The sequence below is a fragment of the Miscanthus floridulus genome, chromosome 19 (genome assembly GCF_019320115.1).
Source record: "Miscanthus floridulus cultivar M001 chromosome 19, ASM1932011v1, whole genome shotgun sequence".
Classification (NCBI taxonomy): domain Eukaryota; kingdom Viridiplantae; phylum Streptophyta; class Magnoliopsida; order Poales; family Poaceae; genus Miscanthus; species Miscanthus floridulus.
In genome coordinates, this window is record NC_089598.1 from 37,513,447 (window position 1) to 37,525,042 (window position 11,596).

The 11,596-nt window shown below is 40.4% G+C and overlaps 1 long non-coding RNA gene across 1 annotated transcript; it reads right to left on the reverse strand.

Annotated features, from left to right (window-relative positions):
- Positions 1–1,728: 1,728 nt before the first annotated feature.
- Positions 1,729–4,413, reverse strand: LOC136529188 (uncharacterized). The gene is made up of 3 exons (XR_010777223.1): positions 3,339–4,413; positions 2,452–2,575; positions 1,729–1,908 (listed from the first exon to the last, which is right to left on the reverse strand). It is a non-coding gene; the product is annotated as an uncharacterized lncRNA (long non-coding RNA).
- Between the last annotated feature and the right edge of the window lie 7,183 nt (positions 4,414–11,596).

Consider the following 11,596-nt stretch of genomic DNA (forward strand, 5'->3'; position numbering starts at 1 on the left):
CCAGCCGCTACCCTGCATTTCCTTTTTCTCAGATTTATTTCATCTGGTTTCTAGGAAATGAGGAACAAAATCTTGATTCCATTGGTTGTTGCCCCAAATGTCTATTTTCTTGGGTCTATGGGTGATCCTGATCCATTTGACTTTATCTGTCGAGAAATCAACCGAATCCCCTTCAAACAGTCTATAGTGGATTTGTCCTCCTGGAACACTAAAACTCCCTTAAGAAACTAGCCCAAAATACCTAAGGGATGGAGAGATTGGTTCCGCAGGGTATCGGAGAAAAATGCTAGAGATTGAGAGATTTATGACTTGAATCAATGCCTGACACTCTCGTTGTCTGAGATGGAGCGGAATGATTCACTCCTAATTTCTGCATCTTACTTCTGGTCTAATACCCTAAATGCTTTTATTTTTGGTCACGGCCTAATAATCATTACTTTAGCCGATGTTTATATGTTGACCGGCCTTAGAATAACAGGATCAATGCAACCTTATGACTTTTTAAGTGCAGGATTTAAGAAATTAGCCAAAATATCAGACTGCACAGAATGGGCAAGCTACATTCTGAACCATATTGGAGATGGGTCAACTGTTAGCGAAAGAGAATATGTGGCCTTCATAAACTCATGGCAGAGCATCTGACAGTAGACGCTAAAATTATTCTTGGCAAATATCTATTGGGATCAACTTACCATTTGATGCATCAGATGGGTGCTCAGCTGCTGAAAAATGAAACAGTGCACACCATCAGCGATCCTTGGTGGCTAATACAAATGTGGTTAAACTTGTATATGCCTAAGATTGTAAGGCCAAATATCTAGAATTTGAGCTTCCCTCCTCCAACTTTGATGACACTACAAACTTCTAAGCCCTTGCGCAACTGACGAGATAACGTTGCAATAGGCCCAATTTTGTTGCAAAAGGTAGTTCATACCACGAAATCGCGTTTGTTGGCAATGGTTGCAAAAAGTCACGTTGCAATAAGAACTTGCAACCGTTGCTAGTTTGGCGTTGCAAGAGTTAGCTTTTCTTGCAACGTTGCCAAGCATTGCAATAGGACGTTATCGCAACATTCATTGGCGTGGCAATACGAGCACTTGCCACGTTCGTCTTCGTAGCGAGAGGTGGTAAATACAACGAGCGATAGTGTGGCAATAGATTTTTGTTGCCACTGCTATAATTTTGTTGCTTAAGGTGTTGTTGCCACGACCGTTGTGCCGTGGCAAGTAAATCATTTGCCACGCAAATGTAATCGTTGCGAGAGAGTATACATTATTGCCACGCTTGTCTTGGCGTGGCAATAGTATCATTTGCCACGCAAATTTATCCGTTGCGAGATACCGTTCATTATTGCCACGGCCGCGTTGCCGTTGCAATAGTATCATTTGCCACGCAATTTTATTCGTTGCGATATACCGTTCATTATTGCCATGACCTCGGTGCCGTTGCAACAGTAGAATTTGCCACGCAATTTTATTCATTGCGAATGATTAATTGTTATTGCAACAATAGTCATGTCGTGGCAATAGTATTATTTGCAACGTAAATAAGTCTGTTGCCATACAGCATATTGCCACGCATCACGGCTCGTAGGTATAGCTTTTATTGCAACGCTAGTAACATTTAATTTTGGTTTAATAAATCATCATTGCAAATCAATAAACCATATCAAAAGCAATTGCACCCAGCATATATTAATTATTATTAATTATTCAATATGTTGCCAAACCCATGAAATAGTAGCTAAAATCATAAACGAGTGTACAATTAACTCATTATTTGACAACTTTTTACAAACTTCCTAACATCTATGCAGCACTTGAGAAATTCCTAGCAGCCCAACATGTCATCTCCTCAGGCTATGTCCTCGCTTGATTATGAGCCTCCCACTGAAACCTTGTCCACCTACTGCCAAAAGAATATGATTGGGATATTAGAACAATATTAAGTTTACTAATTTTTGCACAAATGTAAAGAGATGAAGATTTGGATAGAATATGGTTGTAATTAAGCAAAAGTAGAATTAAGCAAAATGGAATGAGTGTTGTCAATTTAATTAAGCAAAAGTAGAACTAAAAATTACAAAGCCTAGTACTACAGCAAGTACTCAATGAACAGCACCTCCTGCTGGGAGCCGCATACAAATCATTAATGATGAAATACAGCACAAAAAGACATTTTGACATTATAAGAACTGTGCACAAGGTTGTCTGATAACATATTGTAGTTATTACCATCTTCTTTTTCTAATTTCTTGTTTTATTCATCAGCTGCTATGAACCAATCCAACCCATGAATTTCTAACTAAACATATTATGTTGATGGCACGCCAATCCATTTCAGTTCTTGCAAAGGATTATGTGACAGAATATATATATACACACACATTGGAAAAGGTATAAAAAGGTCGAATGCATGCGGACAGAAAGATCAACAAGAATTTTCTTTTACCTTTTTCAGCTCCTCAAAGTTTGCTATTGTAGACCGCTACAAGTTTCCTTTATGCCTGGTGTGTCCGAAGAAGCGACTGTGTGAAAAACAAATACAAGTAGGGGAGGTAGCATAGAGCATCTATCTGTACAAGCACAAAAGGACAAGCATTTGAGTAGTCAGTTCTGACATTTTAAATCGAGCTTGTTTCTATATCTGAGTAACAAAAAATTGTGCTTCATCTAATTCAATAAGTTCAAACATTGCAATTTGAGCTGTTTGATATATCTATGTATCCAATAAAGTAGAGGACCAGCATGCATTGAGTTGCAACTACTAATTAGAGAACAATCAAAGTCATTTTGAACTCTGAATAACGAGTACTGGCTATTAGCCATGCTTGCTTCATGAATAGTCGGACAACCGCCCCCAGCCTCTGCATGAGAGGGTGCTTATTGGCATACTACATTCAAGTAACACACAAATATGATAAATGATAATAACAACTTAAACCTATCTTATTTTATTACCTCAAAGTTTCAGAACCAATATAACCCTATTCACTTCGCTGAAAAGACAAGCTGAAAAGTATTGTTCGCTGATTTGTTGTGAGAGAAAAACATTGTTCCTTCACTGAAAAAGTACGACTGATAAGACAAGCGGGCAAGATAAAAGCATGAACTCTCCTATTTTTAGTTGATGGAAGAAGCTATTTTCATATATATGAAAGAGGCTAGCTAATTTTAATTTTAAGACTGCACACAAACTTAAGGAAATAATCGTCTAAAATAAGATTAAAATTTTGAAACTAAACTTTTACTTCAAGGTAAAAGAAAAAATTACTAGCTGAAGCAACACTATGACCCAAGAGTAAAGCAAGTTCATAGCATACAGCGATGATGACTCACGAGAAGGGTCATCTGACCAAATCCACCACAATCAGGCACTGACAATTGATTTGATTCAATCTGTATTCCTATGAATTAAACGATCTGTGTTCAAATCAAGGATCAGGGGAAAGCTTGATGCCCTGTCCAAATGGGTTATGCTGCCACTGTGACCTGTCCTGATGAGAAGTTCCTTGGCTCAGACAGCCTTTTCAAGTTACTGGCTGCATAAAACTGTCAGCGCATTAATATGTCATATGAAATAATTTGATAAACGACGGTGAGGCCAAAATGATAGTACTTAAGCAAAGACCAAATGAAAAATAATTTTGTTCCATAGAACAAAAGATTAAACTCACATAAATTTGACGCTTACAACATCGACGTATACAAATAGAAAATAAAAATTGGTGATATGGTCCAGTACTGGAATATGCATCAACCACGATAAATAACAATGCTGTTAAGAGCAACATCATGTAGAGAATCTTTTTAAATTGAAATAATCTAGAACAATGGAAGGAGATTGGGGCAAACCTACGAATCTGAGATCTGCAGCCTGCAGACCATCCTCAACCACGCCGAACTGGAGATCGGTGGCAAACCTGAGAAGCAGAGGGTCTGCGCGAGCTAGTGGCAGTGCGGAGGAGTCCAAGGCCGACCTGGCGCGAAGTTCGTGGGGAGGAGGCGTGGGGGGAGCCTAAGTCGCCGGCCGGGGAGGCGAGCTGGGGTCGCCTCTCGAACGGAGGAGTCTGGGGGCTTGCCGGGCGCTGTGGTTGAGCGGAGGAGGACGGGAGGAGCTCGGGGCGCCTGCCGAGCGGAGGCCGCAGTGGGGGCGACCGGTGGCCGAGCAACGGGCAGTGGCAGGCACGAGGCTCGATCCGCGCGTGCTTAGTCCGCCGGCGGCGGGGCGCCTTCCGCGCAGACGCGGTGGGGGCGGCCGGCGGCCGGGCGACGGGCGGCGGGCAGGCGCGAGGCTCCGCGAGTGCACAGGCGGTGGCCGAGCAGGCGGCGACCAACCCGCGGCACTCAAGGGGAGGTGGTTGCTGGAGACAATGCGGATGGTGGATGACGGACTGGGCGAGCCGCCGCCAGGAGCGGGGGAGCGCAGGGCGAGAAAGTGAATCGGTTGGAGGTATTTTAGGGTTATTATAAGGCGGTGGTATGACATGGACCTGACACGCGGGAATCGTAATTTTGGGCTCATTTGGCGCGGGTTCTCGGTGCCAGTGGGATGTATTTCGATTGGAATTTTGTAATCTCGTATAATTTTTTATTGTGGATGTTGGGAATTATTTTTTTCCTTCTTCAAGCAACTAGTTAAGTAACCCTATTCTTTTTGGAGTTTAAATATTTTGAAATTCAATCTTTTAAATTGTTCGAACGAACTCTGATAAAGAAATTACCAAAACCAAAGTTGTAGATCGCGATGACAGTGCTTTTATTTGGGCCATCTTCTGGTGCTTGACGTGCCCGCGCGTTGTGGTTTTGGGCCACCGCGCCTGGCTCGTTGAATTTTTTAAGTTTGGGTGTTTGAATTTTCTGTGAGTTTGCTCCACACTGACACATATAAAAATAATACAGACCATATAATCTAGGTCTTTTAGGCATTGCCTTTTTAGATTTTTGCTGCTTTTTCGTGAGTTTTCGGCGGGCCAGTGCTTTTGCATATACACAATTCGTTTTTCGAATTACGGGGTACATAGTTCATGTGAGCCCAAATATATTTTTATGTAAGATTTTCAATTTTATTAGGGGTACACATAGTTTAATTTACAATTTATTTCAATTGACACGTAAAAATTCATTGAAATTATAGAAAATAGTGGACTATTTCCAAAATTTCCGGAACCTCTTATTTCCGTAACTTGTGATAAACATAAGGTTTTGTCAAAATTTGAGGTACATATGAGTTCAAGTTTCATGTGAGATGTGCAAACTTCAAAGTATGACTTGAGTTACAGCGACTTATGTTTGAGGTGTATTTATTTTGTGAATGATTTATAGGCTCCTTTTATTAAAGTTATTTGCAATTTTTATGGCAAGCATATATAGCCAAAATATGATTCCATGTAAATTTTTAGATTTCTTATACCAGTATTACAACTCCTAAAAAAGTATTGGAAGGAATAAAGAATGCCATCTCCAAGAGTTTCTAATAATCCACTCCTAAAATAGAGAAAATAATTTCAGGAATCATATACTATTTCTAAATTATCCTAACCACTTTTATATATTCTTTCTCTCTTGTACATTTGCATCAGGAACTCCTTTCCTACTCTTTATTCTTTCTACGCCCTTCCACCTTTAGATTGGCCGACAAACAAGCGCGGGGAGAGAAGATACGCGTGACTCGGAAGCGCGTAAGTTTACGCGGAACAGGGTGACTTTTCCCAAGTTCTAAAAGATTAGGAGGATGGATTAGGAGTTGTTGGAGAGGGGTTTTTTCTCGTCTTGCTAAAAACCAAGGATTAGAAAGGGATTTAGGGAACTCTTGGAGATGCTCTTAGGTATTATTAAATTTTGTGGTAATCCAAAGATAAAAAGGTTGAATTATCCATGCACATCAATTGATTTCTTTCATCTATCTCCACCACAAACGATTGAATGGACCATATAAACCCAATATATTTTTTATGTGATTTATTCAATGTAACTAGGGAAACGCACACTTCGATTTAGAATTTGTTTCATTTGGCATGGAGAAATTCATTCAAACTATAGAAAATAGTGAACTATTTCCCAAATTTTTGAAACCTTGAAAGAATCTGTGAATGGCTAGACGGGAGGTGAATAGTGCAACCACTATGATGTGGGCGCTGGAGTGAAGCCGGTGGATCACCAAGAACCTTTTCATGATTCAATTAAAGTTACTCTTCGTGAGCCTCCCGTGGGATGAGCACAAGAGCCCCTCACAACCCTTCGATCAAAGTCACCACACAACCACTAGAGTTTGTCTCTTGCTTCGTCACCATGTCACTAGGTGGCTCTTAGTCCTCCATGTCATAGGTGGCTCTCAGTCTCTTGCTTCACGGGCAGGGAATGTAACTTAAACATTTATGTGACACATGTATCTCGGTCCTAGTAATAATTTTAAGTATCATGTATGTTTAAGTTAACCTTTCTAGTTTAAGTGTCATATATGAAGTCAATATAATACATAGGTTCAAGCATCGTTTATGTTTAGGTGGGCTTAACAAATATCATGTATATTTTTAAGTGAATTTACAAGTTCAAGTGTCATATATATGTACGTGAATTTACCAAAATAGATAAGACTTATAAGACATATAATATGCTTAAGTGATATATAAATGCATTTAACTATTTAAGTGTTATACATGTATGTGAATTTACCAAAATAGATAAGCACTTAATATTATAAATTCTTAGATAAAGCATGTATAAAATTAGATTAATTTCATGAAAAATGTTGTGTCTACTAGTGACGTGCGAAGCGCGAGGATTTGGCCTCTCGCGAGCGCGGCAACATTTGGCGGCAAAAATCTGGCCGTGGGAAAAAAAAGGGCGCGTGCGGGATGGGAGCACCAGCGCGAAGCAAAGCCAAATCGCAGCAAGAATACAAGGGTCGGTCCTCCATCGCGCCGCCGGCTCGTTGCCATTGCTCTCGATCGCGCCGCAGCTGCAGCAATCGCGAGGGGAATCAACCCTGTTCAACACCCCGCGAGGCGACGACGAGCGCTCGTGCTCCAAGGCGCTCTCGCCGGTAAGTGTTAGCGTTGTACGGGGCCGGCGATTCGAGTCAACGAGCGGGCGGATCCGGTACAGGCGCGCGCTCGGCGGCGGCCCTTTTCCTCGGTAGCAGCGGATCCGGCCTGGCGGCGCCTCTTTCCCATTGGCGACGGCAACGGCCCGGCGTCAGCATCGGCTTGTTCCATGGCTGCGGGCTAGAAGGGGGCCACGGTGCACAGGTGAGAGTGGTCGTGCTTGAGCTTGTGGTCTCTGATTGCAGGTCTGCGGGCTAGAAGGGGGCATCGCCGTGTCCTGCGGCGGGACCAATGGCATCAGTGGCGCCGCCGCCGTGTCTTGGCCGTTGGTGCGGTACCTGCAGCTCCAGTGGCAGGTGAGCGCCTCTCCCCTTTCTTGGCCCTTTGTTTTCTTCGTGCGTGTATGGATTTGTTTCGTAGCAGTTAACTTCCTCATGGTGAAGGATTTCTTTATTATTTTATTATGAGCGTTTAGTGACTCGAACACCCAGCTGTGGCCTATGGGATGGGATTAATGCTGAATCGTATGACTTAAGTTGCCTCCTACACGGTCCATTGACAAAACTAATTGTCGCTGAGTGTGATTTAACTAAGGAAGCTGCAAGAGTTTTAGAAAAAAGTAGAAAAATAACCTCACACATTTTATCTTGGACGTTTGTTGAATTGCAGACCATGACAACTATTATTAGCATTTAGATTTATATTTAAAAAAGATACAAGAAATTGCCAACATGTGTCCAAAATATTAATTCTTTAACTACAAGAAATTGCCAAAGATTGGACCGACAGGTCTGAGGAGCAATTTAAGAACAAGGTTATTATGCAATGTGCAAAGCTACAGTCAAGTCAACTAGTTTTTCACTGTGTGTGTCTCATCTTACTGAACATTAACCACTCCTGTTTCAGGTATCTGTTCTGTCCAGAGTGAACCATAAGAACCTGATGAACTTGCTTGGTTACTGCATCTAATACTTCATACTCTGCTTATGCTCGTTGAACAGTATAAAAATGCCTATTACATGTGTTGCCTGTAAATGAATTTAGATCAGTAACACTTAGCTAAGAATTTCAGTTTCTCATACCCATGTCGATGATATTGAGTTGGAGCTGTCCAGTTTCTGCAAAATAAAGCCACATTATCATCTCAATGTATTTGCTTTGTACTGAGGTTTGCTCTGATATCTGTTCTCTGTTTCTGTACTTCTAGGATCAGAGATAGTGCTTCTGATGCTTCTGTTAACAGAAGGTTTGCTCTATAGCCTTTTCTTTGTGTTGTAGTTCCCTTCTTAATCTTTTGCTTTTTGTTTGTGCTGTAGTTTGAGATGAGGGAAAATTGTTTAGCTTATTTGTGCTGTAGTCAGAAAAACATTTAACATGTAAGGTGAAATTACAGCTTGTGTAGCTCTGGTTTGGATAATAAATTCGTGTATTAAATGGCCTTTCTTTTGAAACATGTATTAAATTGGTACATCATTCTCATGTTGTGTATTAAATTCGTGTATTAAGTGGCCTTTCCTTTGGAACATGTCTAAATTCATGTATTACAGATTGTGTAGTCAGAAAAATGTAATATTTTGTTTGTATATATGGAGGTTGATTATTAGTACATCATTCTCACCTATATTGCTTAAATTTGTATGCCTAGCTCTACATCGACCTGATAGATTTGTTAGCTTTAAATGACTTGATAGACCTTGTGCTTTATGTTTTCTGGCAGTACTAGTGGGTTTGTACTAATTATCTGCCAACATGTTTAACAGAACTGACAGTGGTTTCAGCTTTGGATGTTTTTTCCTTTGTTATACCTGGTGATTTCTAGATCAAGGCATAACTTCTGCATTCTTGACATTGAAATCCTATGACAGGTCTAATTACTTTGTGTATCTTTGGTTCTACACCACTCCACATCGGCTTTTTCATATTTGCTGCCATTGCTCCTCCAATTGTATTATGCCGAAAATCATTAATGTAAGCTTCCTTACATATTGAATAAAGAATTTTCATCAACCATCATACTTCTTAAGTTCTTACAGGCCAAAATTGTTATGTTTGTTGGTTCTTTGGTTGTAGGTGCTGGTCGTGAGGAATGATCTGAAGATTGGTAAGGGGAAGATTGCTGCACAACTGTAGGTGAGACCTTTGCTTCGCTAAGCCATGTTTTAAGATTAGTATATACTGGGAGATGTCTGTGATAAACTTTTTTCACATAGTGGTATATCAGGTATTAAGTAATCCGCAAGTGCACAGATAATATACCACTGTAGCATTTCACCCAGGAGTATACCAGGTATCGTTATTTATATTTTATCCACAGGGAGGAGCTATGGGGTTGGCATAGAGATATTGTCAAATATGTATACTTATGACAAGATCATTAACTCTCATGCTATAGCTAGGGGTAAGTCAAATGATAAATAAATGATAAGTGTAAGGCATTGATAGTAATCTAGAGATAGAAATAGATACTCATAAATGTAGTATGGCTAGGCAGGAGATTAGTTAAGAGCAAAAGATTCCTAAGTCATTCCTTATTTACTAAGTCTTTTGTACACCCAAGTATATACACTCTCATCTATAGCATAAATTAACTTTGGATCTATGCATAAGGAACAATTACTAAGGAAGATCAAGAATGGAGCTTGACTAAGTCTTTTGTACCATGTTTTAAGATTAGTATATACTGGGAGATGTCTGTGATAAACTTTGTTGGCGGATGATGCATCATCTGGTGGGCCTACATTCAGATCCCTATCATCATTCAAAAATATGCCAGCGTTACCTTTCTCTTTGACAAAGTTCTCATCAAACCCTTTAGTTAGCAAGTCCATTTGAACCTCGGATTTTCTTTTGTACACGACTCCACAACACCTTGAACATGGACATGGTGCAGTTTCTGATGCATAGGTGCCTTCGAAAATAGTATCAATAAATTTGTCCAGACCTGCTTGCCACTCAACTGATGACCGAGGCAACAACATCCAACTCCGATCATCATCATGTGCCATTAATTATATCTTTGAAATATCACAATGATTTCCTGTAGCACGTTAAATTGAAGGGATCATGACATTATTATAAACTTTATTTATCAGAGATAAAAAAATTAAAAATCTATCAATTTTCTGAGCCAAGCTTAAAAAAGGGCCCTTTACTTTAACTATAATTTAATAAACTTTAATGCATCCAAAGAGCATTTTTATCAAACTTTATATACTAGTATATCTAGAGCAATATTCAGAAGCTTAGCACTGTCCATTGTGACAACAGCTACCCAGCGTGTTTTGCTGTTTTCTCCATCCATGCTCAGAACAGTAGTTAATGGAAACAAATGATTATCTCCTTAAAATAAATGTGATGAACCGAAACTCAGATTGGAGTATTACACATTAAGTCACAATAACTAATCAACACTTCTAGACCAAGCCAAAAACGAAACAAGCTAGACCTCAGCATAAATAGAGTACCATTGGCTAAGAATGGAATGTTTTTGCACTGAACCAGACAAATTAAAAAAATGTGTGGATTAGCCAATGCATCTGAATAAGAATCTTGCAAAAATTTGTCTGGATTATCAACAACAGTGAGTAATTTGATCTAGTCAAGTACCAAACTTAACAGTAATATGTAGAGAAAAAACTGAGCAATAATGCAAGCATACGTGATTCTCTTTTTCACGTCGATGATCGCTGGCCGGTCGCTGATCGTCTCTCTCGTGGATGATGAAGGGTGCTGAGGTGAAACTGGTTCAATGCTCCGTCCCCTCTCGCATGCCGAGGAAGGACTGGACGGTGCTCGCTCTCCTTATCTCGTCGATGATCAGGAAGGAACTAGGGCACCAATATGCCGTAGTCGCTGCAAGGGAATTCAAGGGCCGTGACGACTACGGCCGTAGGGAAGGGGCGCCGCGACGACAAAGGCTTCAGGGAGGCCTTGACCACGCTAGCTGCTGGTGCTGGCTGTAGGGATCAGGGGGGCCTCCACCACGTTCTTCGCAAGGAGACAGCGCGTGGGGGAAGAAGAGAGGCCGCGGGAGAGAAGGAGCCGCGACAGGAGCTACAGGCCGCGACCTCTACGTGATATGTAAAATTAGATTAGATCCTTTTTCCAATATAACTGGTCAACATTAATTAATATAGGGTACTTTCGCTATTACTAACACAAACATAGATGTAGCCTAGTGGTAGGAGCTTACTTTCAAGACCAAGAGGTCTCAGGTTCGAAACCCATATTGTTGTCATTTTTTTAAAAAAAATTATGCAACCATTAAAGTGGAAAGGCTTAGGTATTGCAACAATGTAATTTTTCGTTGCTATATTATAACCTTTTTGCAATGAACGAAACTGCTACATACAACGAAACCATAATCGTTGCAACCTTAGTGATTGCAACGAACTATTTTTTTTCGTTGCTATATGTACCAATTTTTTGCAACGCAAGCGACTATTATATACAACGAACATATTCGTGGCGATATAGATGGGCTATTGCAACCATAAAATAAAGAGTTGCAATATCACCTTAGTATTGCAACGAAAATAAACTTGCCCGCAA